This window comes from Sorex araneus, chromosome X (assembly GCF_027595985.1).
Source record: "Sorex araneus isolate mSorAra2 chromosome X, mSorAra2.pri, whole genome shotgun sequence".
NCBI classification, from domain to species: Eukaryota; Metazoa; Chordata; class Mammalia; order Eulipotyphla; family Soricidae; genus Sorex; species Sorex araneus.
The window spans coordinates 271,096,659-271,120,393 of record NC_073313.1 but is presented as its reverse complement, the minus strand read 5'-3'; the positions used below and the strand labels follow the sequence as shown (position 1 = coordinate 271,120,393).

The following is a 23,735-nucleotide window of genomic DNA, read 5'->3' as shown; positions in this document are numbered from 1 at the left end:
TCATTTGTCATTCCCTTGATCTTCAATTTGCTCGAGCAGGCGCCAGTAACATCTCCATTTGTGCCTGTCGCGTGCTAGTGTAGCCCAATGGTATCTGCTTGCTCCAGGAACAGGAAGAACCTCAAACCATTCATTCAGGGTTTTGACAAATAAGTCTGACCATCTCGTAGGTGGGGACCACCCAGTCTTTTGATATCCCGTGGAATCCAGTCAGTAACAGCTCTAATCCAGCAGTCATCTCTAAATTGCATTACATGTCTAGCCCATCTGAGTTTTGACGCCTTGGCAAATGAGACAGTGTCCCTGATTTTTGATCGTCGATGGAAGTTGGAACTCTGGATTCCTTCTCTCACTTGAGTGAAACATGATACTCCAAGCATAGCTCTTTCCATTCCTCTTTGGGATACCGAATAGAGTTCTCGTCCTGTTTTCGTAGTGCCCAGGTCGTGAGGCATATGTTAGTGCAGGAAGAACAGGATAGTCCAAAAGATGTGCCTGGAGCTGGAGGTTCTTTGTTCTCTTAACCAACTCTTCAATGCTCTTGAAGGCGTTCCACGCTGCTCTCTTCCTCCTGCGCAGTTCTGGCGCCAAGTCATTCCTCATGTTAGTTTCTCGACCCAACAGTTGTATCCAACAGGTACACATAGCTGCTGCTTTTGAAGATGTTTGTTGCATTGAGAGCAAATGGAACACCAAAGACTAGTTCATTTTTCATGAGCATTGTTTTGATGAGATTCAGCTGCAGTCCGACTTTTCCATGCTTGCAGTCGAAGTCGGCCAGCATTTGTGCCGCTTGGCTAATGTTTGGTGCTATGAGAACGATGCCATCAGTGAAGCAGAAGTGGTGTAGTTCCCGACCATCTATCTTCTCCCATTCCTTCTCATTCCAGTCATCACATGACGTTCTTGGGGGTGGCACTGAAGAGTTTTGGTGAAATAGTATCACCTGGTGGAACCCCTCTCTTTACGTCAATGATCACTTCCTTGTTGAATGGTGAGACCCTGGTGATCAATCCAGATTCACCACCAGGATCTAAAGTTTTAGACCTGAAAATTGATTCTGAAGAAGAGAAAGAAAGTTTTGGATCACTCCCACCAATGTTTTAAGGGTCTAGAAGGAAGTGAGTGAAACGCATAACAGAAAAATGACCATTGAAGATTCTGATGTTAAAGTCTCTTTTTCTCTCTCTCTCTCTTTTTTATTAAACCACCATGAGATTCAGTTGCAAAGCTTTCCTGATTGAGTTTCAGTTATACAATGAAATATACATCTCTAGATATTCTCACAATTTTCTGTATATTGGGTACTTTCTATAGAAAGAAAATGCATACTTTGTAAACATAAATTCCCATGAAGTTTCAGTGTAAGCTTTATCCTTAGGACCCACGTCCTCACTCTGCCTCAGGGCAGGTCACTTTGCCTGGATCTTACTTTCCTGGAGTGGATAGAATGGGCCACTCAAACACACCCAACCCTGGCAATCTGTAAGTTAATATTTATTTCTTTGTAATGTAACATTCTGCCTGTTGTGCATAAAGTATATTCTATGACAAAAAAAAACCACCAACATACAAGAAGAGTGGGTAGTTTAAATAGGAATAATTTACTATGCAGAGAAAGGGGAGATAATTGTACTAAAATCATGGATAAAATAATTACTATAATTGAACAATAAATAACATTGTAATTTATCTAGGCCTTTAGTTAATGAGTCTGCAAGTTGGTACTATTTTTTGTCAGTTTGCTCCAGTTTCAATCTTGAATATCCATGATAAGGAGGATTTGGAGGGAAAGTCCTGGACTAGACCAGCAGGGAAGTGGGAAGGGAGATACTTCTTATTATCACTAAATCTCTAAACCTATTCCAAATGTTAATTGAGTTCACACATCTGAGAAATTCAAAGTGAAAATCTAAATGTACCCTGTAGCTCTCAAACTACAGCCTTATTTGCAAAGTGACACTTTTCCTTGAGGTCTGAGAACAGAGCTTCCTTTGTCCATTGGGGGTCCCTATCATAGGCTCTTAGGCACCTCTCACTCCTGCCTGAAGTCACAGTTATGCACAGGGATCTGTCACCTTCCCTCTGACCACCCACCCAACTGACCTAGGGGACAGTGATAGCTAACTCATTTTTATAGATACAAAACAAATCATGTCTGTATGAATACATGGAAAGTAGCGAGAATTAGATTATATGATCACCCAGAATTGTAATAATTTTTTTTTATTTATTCCACAATTTAGATGAAGCATACTCAGTTGCGTGTTAGGCATCAGGGTGGAGGGTGGGGCCTCAAACTATCTAGACTGACAAAGAGTCTTCACTGAGAGGAGACTTATTAGTGTGCTTCGTAACACCAATATCAGTTGGGGTGGAGAATGGAGGAATGATTCTCTACTGCACTGTGGCACTGTACTGTGCCACGTTGAGTGGTATCCTCCCATTTAGGAAAAGTCTACTCCCACTAATTCCCTATGTGAAAGTAAAAAATGCCTGTAATCACTGTCCAATGACCTTAGGTGGCAAATATCCCAAAAGATTTACTAAAGTGGAGGAAGCCAGAAAAGCTGAATATATATGGAGTGAGAGATGACATGGTATCTAGCACCCAAGTCAGAGCACAAAATAGTGTTGGGGGTGTGGTCAAGAGCCCAGACTTCAAGCATCTGCGTCACATCCTTTCCTTCTGCTATGCAGCTTTGTGCTTCGAGGCTGTAAATGAACCTCTTTGTGCCTACATGTGTTCCTTTGTATAAAATGAGAATAACCTTTCTTGTCTCTTAAATTTGCAATAGCGACAATGGTACATTATGAGTAATTTGCATGCCTATCTCTCCTCTACTCAGTAAACTTCTTGAGAATAACACCACTTTCATTATTTTTTGTTTGTTTGTTTGATTTAAATCAATAACTGCTTGGTCTACAAGTAAACTTTAGCCCTTCAGAGGAAATGTGAAGCATTAAGATTTTCTGCATTCAAAGCCCCTTTTACTTGCCTAATAGTTGGACCTATTCATATCTCTCTTTTATTTATTTTTTCAGTTGATATATTTTTATTTATTTTTTATTAGTGAATCACCATGGGGTATTGTTACATACTTACAAACTTTCGTGTTTGTATTTCAGTCATACAATGCTCAGTACTCATCCCTCCACCAGTGCCCATTCTCCACCACCAATGATCCCAGTATCCCTCCCACCCACCTCCACCCCATCCCCCTCCCCACCCCACCTCTGTGGCAGGGCATTCCCTTTTGTTCTCTCTCTCCTTTGGGGGAGGATTTCACACCTTTTAGTATAGATATATCTATGCAGAATTTATAAATAACTATTACAAATCGTTGGGGAGAAGAAATGAATTAATGATAACAAATGTCATTTTGATTAAATGTATTTTGTAAGTTTTTACCAAATATATATCTGACTCTGACATTAGATATCAGTTAACAGAGTAGAGGTGACTTCCAGTACCCATGTTCCCCCCAAAAAAAGGAATAGAAAATTCTCTAAGTTTTCTCTCTAGCACAGAAAAGAGGGCTTCTGCCAAAGAGAACATCTGTTCATAACAACCCCATTGTTTAAGGGAATAATAAGCATTCAACCCCCAGCTCCCAGCAAGCATCAGATGCACTGGGCTAAAGCACAGGTCCCAGGCCACAGTGTCTGTGCATCAGACCACCCCCTCAACTCTTGGTGTCTCTAGCAGTACTTGATTATTTCTGTCCCTTTCCACTCAGGTAACCAAGCCATTCTCTCAAAAGCCTTACTGCTTCACCTGGACTTTCAATTTCTCCAGACTAAATCATCAACTACTCAAAGCAGATGCTCAACTCCTGAGATATTCCAAAATTGAAATATCAACCTGAAAACTCCATATGCTCCTCTTGCATATTTAAAGGATCCACAGCAAGATGTGATTCTTGCCCAGTCCACTCTCTTGCCCATGTCTTTCATTCTCTCAGAATGTTCTAGGGCTCCTGGACCTGGCTACCCTTCTTCACTGACTTCTCCATTTTCCTTCTATTTGCTTTCTTTTCACTCCTCAGCAGGTCAATTTTGTTCTTGTTCATGAGGAACAGTTTCATCAGCCTATCCAAAACCTTGGGTAGAGAAGATATCCAGACTCCCCAGGACCCACCTGTTTTCACTGATGAATCATAGCAAAATTCAACATATGTCTCTTTAGGAAAATCATATAACCGATGCTAAAATAGTATAATTTTTATCTGTCTGATTATAGCTATATAGAGACTTATTCAATTAGATTTTTATGGAACACCTGAGTGAATTTTCAATGATATTTTATGGATTGAAATGGTTATGAACTGAAAATAATCCACAATAATAGTAACTTTATCAAGTGCATTATTTAAAAAACAATTGTGATTAATAAGCAGGACATAAGTAGCCTTGTCCTAAGCATCCATATATAAGAAAAGGGTAGGAAAAAATCTTTCCAAATTAAACCTAGGAACCTGCCCTCTCTCATAGATCTTCTTTGACCTAAATCATACTAAGTGGGTCTTCCTCTTCTCTTGTATTAGTAATAATCATAGTGACTTAATAGCTCTCTAGTTGAGGTATGTATCACCCCAATGAGATCATAAATTCCCCTAGAGCAGAAACTATTTTCTTTCCTCTTGATTAGCCCTGTGTCTAACACAGGTTATATACTCAGCAGGTGCTCAATGAAAACAGTTTTTCTGCTCAAAAAATAATAAGAGGATGAGACCCCAGTCACAGAAAGTCATATTTCTCTTTAGAGTCACTAATCTACTTAAATTGTCAATTGGTCATGTACTTTGGCTTTTGCCAAAGGGACTTCTAAGATGAAAGGAAGAATGAACACATTCATAAAGCCATCAAATTATAATGTAAATGAAAATGCAGGCTCTAGGTTAAGGACCAAGAAACATGCATGCATCTTTTTATTATTAAGGTTATAGATGTGTTTTCTTAGATGTGTTTTTATTATCAAGGTTATAGATGTGTTAGAGAAGCTATGATCAAGAACCACAGGCAGGAAACTCAAGTACTGCAGAATGAGCAAAAGGATTGGGGGTAAGACATATGTGATGTCCAGTGTGACTTTAACAAATGAAATAACCCCTCTGTAACTCGGTTTCCTCATTAGCAAAAATATATTATGGCACCTCATTTTTCCAGAATAACAGAATCCCAGAAAATCATTCTCTATTTTCTCACAGACCTTAGTAGAGATGCTGAAGAGAATGTAACATTAGGCAAGAAAGACTTTCATGTGTTTAGAAATTTGACTCAAACTCTGAAGAGCTAGAAAGCTGGACTGGATTTTATAAGAGACATAAGACAACTCTGAGCTCTCAACTTTAAGGCTTACGCTGTGAAAGAGGAGCAAAAAGACCACAAAGCAGAAGACAAAGGAGGTTACGATGAGATTTAAGGAAAGTATAGCACTGTAGCACTGTCATCCCATTGTTCATCAATTTGCTTGAGCAGGCACCAATAATGTCTCCATTGTGAGACTTGTTGTTACTGTTCTTGGCATATCGAATATGCCACGGGTAGCTTGCCAGGCTCTGCCTTATGGACGGAATAGTAGCTTGCTGTGTTCTCCGAGAGTGATGGAGGAATTGAACCCGGGTTGGCCACATGCAAGGCAAATGCCCTACCTGCTGTGCTATTGCTCCAGTCCTAAGAAGAGTATAAATCCTAAAAGTTTTAATGCAAAGTAAATACCTTTCTCCATGACTTTTTTACTAGTCCCTCTGCCTGGCACAGTAAAAGTATCATGGTCATCAGTCGAATGACTTGGTTCATTTATATACACTAAACCAAACATTCTGATTCCGTGCCAAATGATATGGATATTGTATTTCTTCTTTTAATCTTTGCCTCCTTACTCTCATCTGGCAGAGTTCAAACTCACCCAGGGGAAATGTGAATCATTCATTCAGTTACAGTCCAATGTAAGGTGCCACTGTTTCTTATTCCAGGCTTTTAGAATATGACTTACATGATTCAACCAATTACCAATCACCAATTATCTGTGGTTGAAATCAGGAAGAAAACATGGTATAGTACAGCTTCCTGATGAAAGACTCCTAGATATAAGGTAGGAGTAACTAAGGTAGCTAAGGTAGCTCTGTAACACTGTCGTCCCTTTTTTCATTTATTTGTTCGAGCAGGCACCAGTAATGTCTCCATTGTGAGACTTGTTGTTGCTGTTTTTGGCATATCAAATATGCCACAGGTAGCTTGCCAGGCTCTGCTGTGTGGGCGGGATACTCTCAGTAGTTTGTCAGGCTTTGCGAGAGGGATAGAGAAATCAATCCCAGGTTGGCTGCGTGCAAGGCAAACACCCTACCTGCTGTGCTATCATCACTCCAGTCCACAACTAAGGTACAGGAGAAAAAATAGTTTACACTAACTTCTATCTTAACTTCTTCTCTGACTGATATAGTATATAAGTGCAAACTAGAAGTGATACCATTCCATGTTTGGAAAAATAAAGCTGAAAACAATGAAAATCTCTAACAGCAATGGGTGCTTGTTGCCTTCTGGAGTTGTGTAATGAAATCTCTGATTTTATTCATGTTTTGTATTTTATTTCATTCCAGCAATATTCAGGAGCTACTCATGCCTTGATGCTTAAGGATTACTCCTGACAGTGCTTAAGGCCCGTGTAGTCCTTAGGATCCAACCCAGAGTTTCTACATGCAAAGTACATGCCTCAGACTTTTGAACTATCTCCCTGGTCACTGTATTTCTAATTTTACAAATAATATAATATCATATGGTATATATTTGATATGCCAAAAACAGTAACAAGTCTCACAATGGAGATGTTACTGGTGCCCGCTCAAGCAAGTTGATGAACAATGGGATGACAGTGCTATGGTATATAGAGTGATACAGCAATAGAAGTGAGCCCCATACTCTTCAGATCATATTAATTTATCTGAGAAGGTTTATAATCCATTGCCATGGAAAACTAGCACAGTGGTTATCAATAGAACCAAACACATGCAGTTCTTATTTAATTCATATTTAACCCTTTATTCCATTTTTTTGACTTTATTAATTATATAAATGATCTGTTTAAGTTTTTAATCTGAAATAGAGGAATAATAAATAGTACCTACCCCAGAGTTATTATTGTGAGAATGGAGTGCAATAATATCCACAAAGGGCTTTTCATCCACGAGCTTGATCCTGGAGGTAACTGAACTACTTTGGACACGAGCAGCTCGCAGAAATGCCTCCAGTCTGTGAGCTGAGCCACTGCCCCATGCGGCGCCAGCGGGGCAGGATTTTTCTCTCTCAACCCTTCCTTCTTGGGCACAGCGTGGAAATTTTTAGAACACAGAATGCAGGTACCAGCTGGACACCCGGGAGACCCCATGGGGCGGGATTGCTGGACTCGCCCTTTGCTGATATTTAAGCGCAGCGCTACGCAGGTATGGTCTTTTCCGCTGCTGCACGAGCACGATCCTGGAGGCAACTGAACTACTTTGGAAACGAGCAGCTCTCAGAAATGCCTCCAGACTGTGATCGGAGCCACTGCCCCATGTGGCGCCAGTGGGGCAGGGTTTCTCTCTCCAGGCTTCTCCATCATATGAGCACCACAAAAGGGAAGTAAAAGCTTGCAGTGATGCAATTACTGGCGGAATTTTCCCTGGACTTCATACAAAATCCAAAACCGCACGGCCTAATATCTCTTAATTGTCAACAATGTGAAACAGTTCCTTTTTAGCAGGTCTGACTGTGGGGGGAAACTCCAAAGAATAATACTGAGTTTTTGTTGAAATATTGAAGGTAATCAAAGTAGCAGACATTTCTCTAGACTGTGAACTAAGCCATAGCCCCATGCCGGCCGAGGAGAGAAAATATCCTCCTTTTCTCGGTTCTTTTCCCTTTTCGGGGAGAAACACGGTGTGGCGTCCACCATATTATGAAGTCTATTAAGCAGGCACAAACTTAGAGGCATGGGAATGGGAGGGAAAAAAAATTATGTACTTGGAACAGTGGGATGCTTGGGCAGTCTCGGGCCGATACCAGCACATGCTCTGCCAAGATTCTAGCCAGGTAGCCACACTTTTGTGCGGCCACGTTGGTGCTGATCAACCAGAATCCAGAGGCCATCTAGACTACTTTTGGTTCCAGAAACTGCTTACAGCCATGTCTCTAGACTGTGAACTAAGCCATAGCCCCACGGTGGCTGAGGAGGGGAAATATCTTTTTTTCTTGTCAGGCGGCATGGCGTCAGCCATAGTATGAGGACTATTTATTAAGCAGCATGAACTTGGTGGCGCAGGAAAAAGGAAAAATAAATTCTATGTATTTGAAACAGCGGGACTTCATATCTCCCCATTCTCAGCAATGGAAAACTAATTATCAAATGCTTCCTTGGCAATAGGGCTGTCTTTCTTGGGGGGAAACTCCAACAATAGTGAGTTTTGTGTTGAAATATGTAATGTAATCAAGGTAAAGAGAAAATGAAGTGAAATTTATCAATTACGCAGGCGGAGATCGGGGGTGGGGAGGCGGGGGTTGGGAGGTATACTGGGGTCTTTGGTGGTGGAATATGGGCACTGGTGAAGGGATGGGTGTTTGAGTATTGTATAACTGAGACATAAGCCTGAGAACTTTGTAACTTTCCATATGGTGATTCAATAAAATAAATAAATTTAAAAAATATATCTACAAAGGACTTGTTGCAGTGAGTTGAACATGAAAAGTGCTGCAATCAGTAGCACTGTTTGCTATATTTCTGATGCCTATGGGAGCAGCAATATTATTAACTTACAGCACTAGTCTCATATATATAATATGGAGGTTCTCTGTGTATTAGCTGCTGATCTTTTCTTGAAAACAGATGCCCTATTTTTTTTCAAAACAATAAAATTGGTATCTTAGTATATTTAGTGCCCTTGGGTGTAGATTTTTCACCCTACCACATACTAGCTCAACCCTCCTCTGAATCATTTTCTTATATTTCTGTATACCCTTATTCTTCTTGCCTTACTAGACAGGATCCTTAAGTGAGAACCTGGCTGGTATAGTATAAGCTTCCTTTAGTGGAATCCTTCCCAGGTACTAACACTTTACATGAATAATCTCATTTTATCTTCAAACAACTTTTATTTGTTTACCCATTATATTGAAGAGTATTCAGAACATAGAGAACATTAAAAAAATAAAGTAAGACTTCCTATCCATTTAGCTGGAAAATAATTGAGCATCAACGTGGTGTAGATTCTCAAATCCCACTGAACTTTGGCCAATATGAACTCCCATGCTTTGAAAACAGCTCTGAAGATAATTTTGATTACGATGATGATGATTATAATTATAGCAAAAGTTATTTTTTATATTTTCTGTACCCTTAAAGCAACAATTATTATCTCCCTAATTATCTTGCTGTTCACAAGAAAAGGGTTTTCAAAACATTATCTCTCAACCTCAAAGAATGGCAGTTTTTTATGACAGGTGGTGACATCTATACCCTTATTAGCTGCAGAGCAGAAAGCACCTATGAAAGCATCCAAATGCCACCATGACCTTCAGTTTCTGTCTCATGCTCTTAATGTTTATCTTGCAGAAATGAAAAGCTTTGCTTCATTCGGTACTTTCTTATTCTTTCTTTTCAAACCAAACATTCACTGAAAACTTCTCTGATCTTTAAACTCATCACTATAGTCTAATAATTTGGCTGCCTTCTTCCAGTGAAGAGGAGCAATTATTATTCTAGAACGTCAGAGGTAGATGTTTGTGTTAGGGCTTATTGTACTGCTATTTCCATTGGCACTACAACTACTAAAAACAGACAGCTCCATGACAGTCCTATCTCCCTCCACATGGAACAATATTTTCATAGGTTTCTAAAGGTCATGAGGTCTGCTGCTAAAAGCTTGCTTTCAAATTTCTTAGAACAGCAATTGAAAAATCTTCATCCCTGTTGTTCATCAATTTGACCAAACAGACTCAACTTCAATTGCCATCATGCTCTTCAAATTCAGTTTGTCCAAACTGCCAGAATCTGTACTGGAATCTATAAATACAAAGCTTATATAAGGCATGATACAGAACTCATATTGCATACTTCTAGAAGGTAACAAAAATTAGTGAAGATAAACAGAGCCTTAGGTACAATCTAGAAAACTTTTCATTTATCCAAATGGTTGCAGAGTCTCTTGTCCCTGCACTTGGCTGTCTTCACTGGGGCCCTCGGAGGGGGTGAGTTGAGTTTCCCTCCCTGCCCCGAGCAGAGCCCCGGCAGCCAAAGACCTCCTGAACCCAACCACAGCCATGCTCAAGGCCCCTCTCCACACATTCGGACGAGCCTCATGCACGAAGGAACTGGCAGAGGATTCAGGTGCGCCAGACCCAGGGCTGAGATCTCTAAGCCTGCTCAGATCGGGACTGGGCCTCTTCTGCCCAGATCCCCCATTTTCCAGTAGCTAGGCGTCACACCCAGAAACTGCCCCCGGTCCCATGTAATCCCATCAATGACCAACATCCAGAGACTATAAAACCAAGCTCCCGAGAATGACATCTTATAGACTAGTCCTTCCTCAGAGAACCTGGCAAGCTAGCAAGAGTTTTCAGCCCGCATGGGAGAGCCTAACAAGCTACCCATGGCATATTCATATGCCCAAACAAGTAACAATGATGGGTCTCATTCCCCTGTCTTCTCAGTTAGACTTCTAAAGATAAGTCATTGAACTTCAATCAAGGCAAGCACTGAGTCATGAATGAATAACAATAAAAGTAAACATGGCATACCAATTTGAAATTTTTTTTTATCTCTCTATTCAACTAGCCACCTATCTAAACAAATAAACAAATGTCTGCCTTTAAATAATGCCTTTACTGACATTGTAATACTCAGGATAAGAAATCTCATATCATATAGTGAGACTCAAACCCCGTAATTTTCTATTTCATTAGAATCAGGTCAGACCTTATGCCACTCATACAATAGGAGAAAAGAACTAAAAAAAGTAAAATTATAGTCACACTGAATTTTAACACATTGTGTTAATTTTTTAAAATGCTTTCTATCTATTGAAACTGAAGTTAAGTGAAGCCCTGAGTGATAGGACTTTGCATCTTACTCTGTCTGGGGATTCTTTTTTCAAAATGAGGGATAAATAGTATGGGATAAAGAAACCAGACCTGAGATGGTAATAGCTGTTTCATCAACTCATATGGGAATAATACAGAAAAAATGATAAGTTTTAGGATTGGAATATCTTAACTGTTTTATTCTGCGTGAAGATCTTTGGTAACCATCACAGTTTGTGAAATTTTCCTTTCAGTCACTCAAATTCTCAAAAGGTCAAAAGAGAGACCTGAGCTTGAGTGGAGGAATGAAAGTTCCTTCCATATCTTAGCTCTCTAAGCATCTTTGCATCCCTAATGCCTTCCTGAATTCCTGGATAGGGGTCAGCTCCAGAAACTGATGTACCTCAGAACTCAGCCATAATTCCTTGCTTTCTTTCTGTTGCAGTCTTTGCAAGTACTCTTAGAAGGACAATCTTTCTAGTTCCTTGGATCTGGTAAAACAAGCAAATAAAAACAACTCCCTTTACTATTCTATTATCAGGAACTGTGCTAAGAACATTTATGTGCTAAGAACATTTCCTTTAGTCATCAGAGCAACTCCAAGTTGGTGGATCCTATATTATCATAATATGGGAGAATTTTTAATATTGGAAAACTGATGTGAACAGTATCTTATCCAAGGTCACAAGACTGAAGGTAGCAGAGTCTGGGCAAGAGTCACATGCTCACTAAGGTCAAAATCCTTACTTTTCAATTTTAATTGTTTTTTAATTATTTCATACAATTTTATGAAAGTTCAGGGGGTTCATGTCATGTTTCTACATATGAACAACACCCACCACCAAGAAGACCCTTCTTTTTACACCTTCCTCTTTGTCACACTAATATCCATCGTGTTTCTCACTGAGTCTAGAAGTTAGTTTTGTCATTTCTTTCTCTTATCTCTCCTTATATTCTACAGTTTTTATCCCATTTATCCCCCTGGGCTCTTGCCATGGAAATACTTTTGATGCATGTCTCACCCTACAAAGTAGGAATTCAATCCTTTGAGCAGGGAAAAAATCTCCATAGGACTCTGACAGAGAATTAAACTTATTCAGGGTCAGAGTTAAACGTACAGATGGACTCAAGATTCAAGCATTTGACAACTGAACTCACATTTTATCTCATTATATCTATATATGTAATTAATTCCCACAACAACACTGCAAATGTGACGTTCTTGTCTATTTAGCATAAATGTGATAATTAATATTTGAGATTTTTCCAAACCTACTCAAAGTTTCACAGTGAGTAGGACCTCTTATGTCAGAACCAGGAACTGAGGTTTTACCTATCCTATTATATAGTGGGATCATATTATGCATTAAATTTGACGAAGTCCCTGTATCCCCAAACATAATCTATTTCTCATTTATGAATATAAGCTTCCTCCTCCTCCCGCTCCTCATCCCCCTCTTCCTCTTCCCTCTCCTCCTCCTCTTCCTTCTCCTCTTCTCCTTCTCCTTCTTCTCCTCCTCCTCACATTCCTCCTCCTCCTCTTCCTCCTCCTCCTCCTTAATCTCCTTCTTCCAAACCCAGTTGTGCTTAGGAATTTCCCCTGGTGGACTCAGAGATACATGTGGGGTGCTGGGGGATAAAACCTATGTCAACTGGAAGCAAGGTCCTTATCTGCTATATTATCCCTTGATATACAATCCTTACTGAGTAATATGAGCTGTATTGTAGAAGAAGAAAATTCACTCTTCTTCCACCTTATCATTGCATTACTTTATAATTTCTGTTGAGTTTTCAAAGTCTTTCCTTATAAAACCATCTTTAGAAACCTGTCTTTTCTAAACTGGATGGTGGAGCAGTTATCTTCCTTCTTGTGACCGGATTATTTGTGAGTGCAAAATGTATTCCTACACATAGTGACTATTCAACGAGGACATAAACTAAGAGAATGCAATGTAAAGTATTACAGATTCTTTTTAACTTCCAAGATTTATCACCAGAAAGCAATTTGTCCCAAACTAGAATTAGGGAATAATCAAAAGGCTATATGTCTCCCTGAATTCTTTCTCTCCTTTCTCTTCAATCTCTTTCTCTTTCCTCTCTCCTCTCACCTCTTTTTCCATGTTCTCCTCTCTCTTTCTCTCTCCTCTCAATTCTCTTTCCTCTCTCCTCTTTGCCCTCATTTCTCTATGTTCCTCCCTATATCCGCCCTTGGTGGGTTGTCAATCAGGACTCCTGACATTGATCTTCTAGTTGTGTCCCACTTGCACATATTGTTTCTTCATCCAGAAGATGTGGTTGTTTGCATCTGCAGACTGAGAAATCCTGATGAGGAACATTTATGAGATGAAAAGAATCTTAAGCTGCACGAACAAAGCAAAGCATATAAACAAGACAGCACTTCAGAAAGAGAGTTGCAAATGAGGGTTTAGCACAAAGGGAATAAAATCCCAGAGGTGATAGAATAAATGAAGAAGTGAGAAACACTAAATCCAATCTTCAGTCACAAAGTTCAAGTTTATTTTCCCTTGTGGGGGTGCTGGTGGTATGTGATACACTGAGCAGTGATCTGGACCCTGTGGTGCTGGTGACAACCTGGGAACCAAGCGGTGGCAGGATGGAACCTGGGGCTGCAGTATACAAAGCAAGCATTCCATTCATTTTCTCACTTTTTCCCAGCCTTGGAAATCATTCTTAAGTGTGGGTGAGGAGGTCTCCTTTTGGGGGTGGATAATGTGATGTTGTCTTCCCTGTCATTTGATCACTGAATGGGAGTGAAGTGCCTGGCTTTCCTCTTCCTGGCCTCATGGGGAGTGGGAGGTAGAGTCCTGCTATAGTTATAGCATGCGGCAGGCTGAAATAAGTGGTTGAACAAGCTGCACTGTAGTTTGGTCCTGACACTCACTGGCTGTGGTTGCCTTGGGGCAAAGCTAGGGTACCTCCTTAAAGTGGAAAGCAGTGAAGTGTCTCCTTGGGAAGAGAGAAGTGCCCGTGGGGGGGTTCAGATTATTTTATCTGTCAAAAACTTTGACCCATTTGAAATTATCTTTCATTCTTTCTCATTATGTCAAGGAGAAAACCTCACTTTGGTCATATAGATAGCCCCACTCATTACAAAAGAAAAATATCTGGCTCAGAAGTGTCAAGGAATAGAATCTCTTGAGGATGGTGACTATTGTTACTATGTTTATCGATATTCTTAGTGATCCTTTCTCTCTCATTTATTGCAATGATATAACATTAAGTTATAAAAAAGTGAGGGGATTTAAATAAAGCATTACCTTTATTATAGGTGGTATTCGAATGAGTTATGGGAAACCCAATTCCAGGTGTGGCCTAAGGATCTGCTATTCTAAATATAATTTGCAGACCAGAAGCACCTGGAAGCCTTTAGAAATGCAAACAATCAGGCTGTTCCCTAGATAGATCCAGAGAATCAGAATATGCATTCGAACCAGATCCAGGGAGAGTCATGCATACACAAGAGTTTAGAAGCACTGCACTGTCTTTCTAGTTCTTTCTAGCTCTTTCTGAAGTTAATTCTATCACCATTATTATAAAGGCACTCTTTTAAAAATTTTTTAGTTACCATAAAATGCAAAATTATTCATAACTTGGTTTCAGGCACACAATGCTTCAACACCACTCGTTCACCACTGTCCACTTCCACAACCAATGCACCCCCATGCCCACCCCCATTTATGTCTCACCAACTGGTCTGCTTCTAGAAAGGCACTTTTAAAAAAATATAACATTGTGACCATGATTATCTCATTGTTTCTCTCTCTCAATTCACTCAGCATGATACTCGATACTCTCAGTTCCCTCCATATAGCAGAAAATTTTATGACTTTATCTTTTCATGTTGGCGGAGTAATATTCCATTGTGTATATGTATACTGTAGCACTATCATCCCATTGTTCATCAATTTGCTCTAGCGGGCACCAGTAATGTCTTCATTGTGAGACTTGTTGTTACTGTTTTTGGCATATTGAATATGGCAAGGGTAGCTTGTCAGGTTCTGCCGTGCGGGCGGGATACTCTCAGTAGCTTGCCAGGCTCTCAGAGACAGAAGGAGGAATTGAACCCAGGTGGGCCATGTGCAAGGCAAACACCCTACCCTCTGTGCTATCGCTCCAGTGAGAGAGAGAGAGAGAGAGAGAGATGATAGATAGATTAGATAGATAGATAGATAGATAGATAGATAGATAGATAGATAGATAGATAGATAGATAGATAGATCACTGTATCACTATAACACTGTCATCCAGTTGTTCATCGATTTGCTCGAGCGGGCACCAGTAATGTCTCCATTGTGAGACTTGTTACTGTTTTTGGCATATCGAATATGCCATAGGTAGCTTGCCAGGCTCTGCCGTGCGGTCAGGATACTCTCAGTAGCTTGCCAGGCTCTCCGAGAGGGATGGAGAAATTGAACCTGGGTCGGCCACGTGAAAGGCAAACGCCCTACCTGCTGTGCATAATATATAAAAATTAACATACAGTATATAATAATACAAAAGGAACAGAGACTGGCACCTCCTCCTCCCACAAAAAGGGTCTATTCTGGGGCCCATGGGGGTTCTCCAGTTTCATCACTGTTTTTCCTTGGGGTGGGGGCGACACTCAGCAGTGCTCATGCCTTTATTCTGGCTCAGTGCTCAGGGATCACTTCTGATAGTGCTCAGGGAGCCTTCCGGGGTTTAGGGCCTGCTCCTGGGTCAGAGGTGTGCAAGGCAAACGCTGACCCTGTAGTATCTTCTGGCCTATTTCATTGCTTTTTGTTTGTTTTTCTCTGAGGCCACACCTGGCTCTGGATAACTCCTGGTGATATGGGGGAGACCACAGAGTGCCAGAGATAGACCCAGGTTAGCTACATGCAAAGATCACGAATCACAAATCACGAAATCCCCGTTAATCGTCGATTTCTCAGGGGGGCTCAGTAACCTCTCCATTCGTCCTTTCCCTGACATCTTAGAAGTCTCTCTCGACCCAGCCCTCTCAACCATGTCCCACTGGAGGCTCTTTCAGGGTCAGGGGAATGAGATCCAGCTTGTTACTGGATTTAGCATATGAATACACCATGGGAAGCTTGCAAGGCTATTCCATGTGGGCAGGAAACTCTCAGAAGCTTGCCAGTTTCTCCCAGAGGGAGAAGTAGGCTACAAGATTCTGGAAGCTTGCTTTTAAGTCTCTAGGCGCTGACCGTTGATGGAATTACACACACCTGGGTTCCTCTGCCAGTACCTTCATGTGTGAGGCCTGTCCGAACGTGTGGAGAGGGGCCTCAAGCATGGCTGTAGCTAGGTTCCGGTGGTCTTCAGCCGCCAGGAGCTCTGCTTGGGGTGGGGAGGGAAGCTGGAGCCCATCCCCTCTGAGGGGCCCCGGGGAAGATAGCCAGGCATATGCGGGCAAGAGACTCTCATGCAAAGATAGATAGATAAAGTAAACAAGTCAGTAAATGTTTTTTTCCCTGAAGAAGCTTACTCTCTGACATGGGTAGGGGCTGGTAGATGAACAGATATGTAAATTGCCTAAGTGTGTGTGTGTGTGTGTATATATATATATATATATATATATATATATATATATATATATATATATATACCAGTTTCTTTATCCAGTCATTTATTTTTTTGGACCCTTGAGTAGCTTCCAGATTCTGACTATTGTGGATAGTGCTACAAGGAATAGAGGGGTGCAAATTCCTTTTCTCCATTTTGATGTTTGACCCTTGGGTTGTATTCCAAGAAGTAGAGTTGCTGGGTCAAATGGAAGTTCAATGCCTAGATATTTTAGGAACAAGAGAAGTCTTACCAGGTTTCTTATTCTCCTTATCTTGTACTGATATTAAGTGAAAGTTAAGTACATGAGTCTAAATAAAATTAAAATGATTCTTTTGTCACTGTAGAGCATGGCCTACCTAGATCTAGCCCCTTACTCCACCACTAATGTCATTTCTGTTTCACTGGAAGTTTTTTTAGTTTTGTTTCCTTTGTAGCATGGGGTTATGATTTTTTTATTCTCTTTCTAATAATTGCAGCACACACACACAAAGAGTCTCAGATCTGAAAATGGGAGCAACACCTGGCACCTAATAATAGGCCCATAGTCACAGTATTTCCCTTTCCATCTCCAGACCTGTTACAATGACATGGAGAAGTATATACACCCAATACCAAACAAAACCTTGAATTTCTTTTGGGAACCATGAATGGCCACATAATTTAGATGTGAAATCACAGTGCTTTCACGAGTGCCTATCCCAGTGAGTACAGCAACTATCAAAGTGGCCTGGCAGAGAAGGCATCTATATCTTATCTTGTCTCTGACTGCTCAGGATGCCAGATTACTACAAACCAGTTTCTGCAGAAGTCAGAGCCTTGAGTGAACAGAAGAAAGAGCACAAAATAGACTGGGATATGAGATGCTTTGAAAAGTGTGGCTGCCCATATTGCATTTCCTGTATCTTAGCCAGGGACCTGCATACTCATGTCTCTTTCTCTCCTGCCCCCAGCATGAAGAGGTTACCATGAGGAGAGAATGGACTTGGTAGACAACAACTCAACATCCTGGCCTCTTTTGTTGTGAGATCATTGGCAAGTAAGTTAAGCTCTTTATCTCTCAATGTTCTTTTTTTTAAAAAAAATTTTATTGAGTCACCATGTGGAAAGTTACAAAATTTTCAGGTTTAAATCTCAGTTATACAATGCTCGAATACCCATCCCTTCACCAGTGCTCATATTCCACCACCAAGACTCCCAGTATAGGTCCACCCCGTCCCCTCACACCCCTAACCCCCCCACACCCCTAGCCCCCCCACCCTTAGCCCCCCTCCCACCTGTGTAACTAATAAATTTCACTTTACTTTCACTTTGATTGCATACAATATTTCAACAAAACTCACTATTATTGTTTGGAGAGTCTCTCCCCTAAAGTCAGACCTGCTGAAAAGGAAGCATTAGATAATTTGTTTTCCATTGCTGAGGATGAAGAGGTATGAGGTCGAGTGACCACACTTAGTGGCCTCTCAGTTTTGGGTTTCTGTAATTTAGTATTTTAGTAACTAAGTCCAGAGAGATATCTGCCAGAAGTTGCATCGTTGCCAACTTGTACTTCTCAGTTACATTATATTCCACATATGAGTGCAATCTTTCTATGTCTGTCTCTTTCTTTCTGACTCATTTCACTCAACATGATACTTTCCATGTTGATCCATTTATATGCAAATTTCATGACTTCATGTTTTCTGACAGCTACATAGTATTCCATTGTGTAGATGTACCAGAGTTTCTTTAACCAGTCATCTGTTTTTTTCCAGATTCTGGCTATTGTAAACAGTGCTGCAATGAACATAGAAATACATATGCCATCTCTACTATACCGTTTTGCCTCTCCGGGATATATTCCCAGGAGTGGTATTGCTGGGTCAAATTGAAGCTCAATTTCTAATTTTTTGAGAATCGTCCATATTGTTTTCCAAAAGGGCTGAACCAGTCGGCATTCCCACCAGCAGTGAAGAAGAGTCCCTTTCTCCCCGCATCCACGCCAACACCAGTTGCTTTTGTTTTTTGGGATGTGGGCCAGTCTCTGTGGTGTGAGATGATATCTCATGGTTGTTTTGATCTGCATTTCCCTGATGATTAGTGATGTGGAACATTTTCTCATGTGCCTCTGAGCCATTTGGATTTCTTCTTTAGGAAAGCTTCTGTTCATTTCATCACCCCATTTTTTGATCGGGTTGGCAGTTTTCTTCTTGTGGAGTTCAACCAGTGCATTGTATATCCTTGTTATCAACCCTTTATCGGATGGGTACTGCATAAGTATCCTTTCCCATTCTGTACATTGTCTTTGTACTTTGGTCACTGTTTCTCTTGAGGTGCAGAAACTTCTTAGTTTGAGATAGTTCCATTCATTTATCTCTGTTTTCACTTGCTTGGCCAGTGGCGTGTCAGCTTTGAAGATACCTTTGGCTTCAATGTCGTGGAGGGTTTTGCCGACCTTGTCTTCAATGTACCTTAGGGATTCTGGTCTGATGTTGAGATCCTTAATCTATTTTGATCTGACTTTTGTACATGGTGATAGGTGGAGGTCTAAGCCCATTTTTTTGCATGTAGCTGTCCAGTTTTGCCAGCACAATTTGTTAAACATGCTTTCCTCGCTCCACTTCGCCTTTTTGCTCCCTTATCAAAGATTAGATGGTCATATATTTGGGGGGATGTGTCAGAGTATTCAACCCTGTTCCATTGGTCTGCGGCTCTGCCTTTGTTCCAGTACCAAGCTGTTTTAATGACTACCGCTTTGTAGTAGAGTTGGAAGTTGGGGAGGTTGATTCCTCCCATTTTCTTTTTCCCAAGAATTGCTTTAGCTATTCGTGGGGGCTTATTGTTCCATATGAATTTCAGGAGCACTTGCTCCATTTCTTTGAAGAATGACAAGGGTATCCCTATAGGGATCGCATGTTCTTAACTCAAAAGCCCAGAAATAATCATTTGACTTAACAGACATGGAGGAATGAGATTTGGTATGTATTCTTGGCACAATATCTAAGACAGTAATCTCACAATGGCAGGCAGCCAGTACTAAGAAAGTATTCTACTTTCTCTCTCATCAGATTCTACTATACCTTTTATATTTCACAATGTGTGACTGTGGTCAAGGTATGATACTTATATTCTCCTACCTTTAGTTCCCTGACTAGAAGTGAGAAAATACCTTCCTCCTAGTTCTAGCTCAAGAATGCTGGCAGACAGAATCTGGGAAAAACCCCATTGTCCAAGATTAGACGACTGGTTAAAGAAACTCTGGAACATCTACACAGGGGAATAATATGCAACTGTTAGAGAAGATGAAGTCATGAAATTGGCATATAGGTGGATCAACATGGAAAGCATCATGTTAAAAGAAATGAATCAGAAAGAGAGGGACAGACATAGAAAGATTGCACTCATTTGTGGAATATAAACTAGCAGAATGGGAGACTAACACCCAAGGATTTGTTCGAGTGGGCACCAGTAACATCTCTCATTGAGAGACTTATTGTTACTGTTTTTGGCATATCCAATATGCATGGGTAGCTTGCCAGGCTCTGCCGTGCAGGCTCCATACTCTCAGTAGCTTGCGAGGCTCTCCGAGAGGGGTGGAGGAATCGAACACGGGTTGGCCACGTGAAAGGTGAAAGACGAACCTCTGTGTTATCGCTCCAGCCCAACACCCAAGGTTAGTAGAGATAAGTATCAGGAGGTTTGCACCATGGCTTGAAAGCTGGCCTCACATGTTGGGGAAAAAGGTATCTCAGATAGAGAAGTAGAGAAGGAACCACCAAGTAAAAGGTGTTTAGAGGGCCCGCTCAGGTTGGGAGATATGTGCCAAAAGTAGACTATAGACCAAACATGATGATCACTCAATACTTGCATTGCAGACCAGAATACCCTAAAGGAGAGAGAGAGAGAGAGAGAGAGAGAGAGAGAGAGAGAGTAGAAGAGAATGCGCCTGCCACAGAAGCAGGGTGGGGGGTGATAATGGGGAGATGGGAGAAATACTGGGAACATTGGTGGTGGAGAACAGGCACTGGTGGAGGGATGAGCACTTGATCATTGTATGACTGCAATGTAAGCATAAAGTTTGTAAGTCTGTCACTGTACCTCATGGTGAATCATTCACTTCACTTGTTTCACTTGTCATCCCGTTGATCTTCAATTTGCTCGAGCAGGCGCCAGTAACGTATTCATTAGTCCCTGTCGCGTGCTAGTGCAGTCCAATGATATCTGCTTGCTCCAGGAACAGGGAGAGCCTCAAATCATTCATTCAGGGATTTGACGAAGAAATGTGACCATCTAGTTGGTGGACAGCCACAAGGTATTCTGACATCCCATGGAATCCACTCGGTAACAGCTCTAGTCCAGTGGTTGTCTCTGAATCGGCCCATCTGGTTTTTGATGCGTTGGCAAACAAGACAGTGTCCCTGATTCTTGACCATCAATGGATGTCAAAACTCCAGATTCATTCTCTCACTAAGTGGGACGTGATACTCCTAGCATAGCTCTTTTGATTCCCCTCTGGGATACCTTAATAGCGTTCTCATCCTGTTTGCATAGGGCCCAGGTCTCTGAGGCATATGTTACTGCAGGAAGAACGGTGGAATTGAAAAGATGTTCCTGGAGTCGGAGGTTCTTCATTCTCTTAACCACTTCTTCGATGCTCTTGAAGGCATTCCATGCTGTTCTATTCCTCCTGCGCAGTTCTGGCACCAAGTCATTCCTCATGTTGATTTCTCGACCCAGGTACAAATAGCTGCTGCATTCGGAGATGTTCATTCCATTGAGAGCAAATGGAGCTTCAGGGAACAGTTCGTTTTTCATGAACATTGTCTTTGTTGAGATTTAGCTGCAATCCAACATTTCCACACTCGTGGTTGAAGTCGGCCAGCATTTGTGCCGCTTGGCTAATGTTTGGTGTTATGAGAACGATGTCATGAGCGAAGTGGAGGTGGTGTAATTGCCAACCGTCTATCTTCACTCCCATTCCTTCCCATTCCAGTCGTCGCATGATGTTCTCGAGGGCGGCACTGAAGAGTTTTGGTGAAATGGTATCACCCTACCACACCCCTCTCTTTACATCAATGATCACTTCCTTGTAGAATGGTGAGATCCTGGTGGTGAATCCACAATACAGCTCTCGGAGGATTTTGATATACTGAGTTTGAACGCCCTGTTTGGCTAGGTCTTCGATGACCACCTCAGTCTCAACAGAATCGAAGGCCTTCTTTAAGTCGATGAACATTAGATAGAGCATCATCTTGAACTCTCTCGAAACTTCAATGAGTTTGGTCACTGTGTGGGTATGGGCTATCGTGCTGATACAGAACCCGGCTTGCTCGCATCGTTGTCCTTTGTCTAGTGTTCTGCCTATTCTATTCAGGATGACACGAGTGAACAACTTGTAGACGACAGACAGCAGGCAGATTGGGTGATAGTTGCCTATGTCACGGATGTCTCCCTTCTTGTACAACAAAACGGTCCTACTAGTTTTCCACTGGGACGGAAACTTATATTCTGACAGGTAGCGTGTGAAGAGTCAGGCCAGTGTATTGTTGAGTACTGGTGGCAGATTCTTCAGGTGTTCGGTCTGACCTTATCCGGACCAGGTGCTGTACGGGTCTTTACCAACGAAATGCCGTGTCAATTTCAGAAGGGAGGACGTTGGGAACGACATATCCATCCTTTGGAATTTGGTCTGTGGGCAGGTGGACATGGCTGTCAGAGATCTGAGTAGAAGTCATGAATAATTCTCTCCATTGCCTTTCTGGAAGATGTGGTAGATACATCGGGACGTCGGAGAACAGTCATCTTGGTCTTGTAGTTGGCGAAGGATAGGCGAGCGTTGCAAATACTTTTCCCAGCTTCTGCTGTACTGGCCAACACTGCTGCTCTTCTCTCTTTGAGGTCTTCCTTTATCGCATCTCTGCACAGTTTTGTGAGCTCGAACATTAGCTTGTGGTTGCCTGAGGCTACCACCAAACCATGCTGATGAATGAGCTCGAGAGCTTCCAAAGACAGGTGTCTGTTTGTGGCTTTCTCACTCTCGGTATTCTTCGCACAGTCATGGAGGTGCTGAACCATTCAACTGTAATCCTCATCGATGTTGTCAAGGACGGCATCTTCCCACATTGCTGCAATAGTGCCAAAGAGCTCCCAGTTGGTGGTCATTCTGGGAGTTGCCTTCTTTGACTTAAATTTTGCAGACATTTTTCCCCACTCTGTGAAGTAGAATTTTGCATGAAGGAAATGGTGGTCCAATCCTGTTTGGAATTTTGGGACAACAGTGACATTGGTCAGGCAAAACCTTCGAATGAATATGATGTGGTCAATTTCATTGTGGAACTGTCCACCGGGAGACTTCCATGTCCAGCGTTTAGATTCGGCCTTCTGGAACTGTGATTTACCATGGATGGTCTTGGTCGACATGGAATTCAGACAGTCTCTCACCCTGATCATTCCATTCTTGGCCATGTGTCCCAATGTGTAGTTCTTCGGGCGACCTTCCCGGACCTATCTTGGCATTAAAATCACCAACAATGATCTTGTAGAAGGTGTGGTCTTCTTTATAGAACTTCTCCAGTTCCATGTAGAATCTCTCAATTTCTTCTTCATCGTAGTTGGAAGTTGGTGCATAGACGATGAATATAGAAACTGCAGGCAGTGAGCCACATCTATTCAAGCGTAATCATGTGATTCGGGTTGTTAGGCATTCGAATGAATCAATGCTCATGTCCAAGTTCGTGTTGACAAGGACACCAACGCCACCAACGCCTCTGTTGTCACCTGTTCCAAGGAATAATTCTTCTGCAGTGTCGAAAATGGCATGATGTGATTGATGTCTTCTTGTTTCGGTCAGACCAATGATGTCATACTTGATTTTCTGTGCTTGTACCATCAGGTCCTCGATGGATGCTTCTGATGCCAGTGTACATGCGTTGAAAGTACAGACAATCATTCTAGTCTTTCTTTATTTTGGCAGTCTAGTTCATCCCCGAGATTTTTTCAGCCTCTCCTTGCTCATCATTCTTAATGCTGCCATATTAGGGGCTCTTTTGGTGTCAGGTGAATGAGGCCTATTATTATTACTGTTGTTGGCATATCAAATATGCCACGGGTAGCTTGCTAGGCTCTGCTATGCGGGTGGG

At 41.5% G+C, this 23,735-nt stretch overlaps 1 pseudogene; it reads right to left on the bottom strand.

Annotated features, from left to right (window-relative positions):
• LOC129399562 (craniofacial development protein 2-like) lies at positions 1 to 23,485 on the bottom strand (annotated as a pseudogene).
• Positions 23,486 to 23,735: the final 250 nt, after the last annotated feature.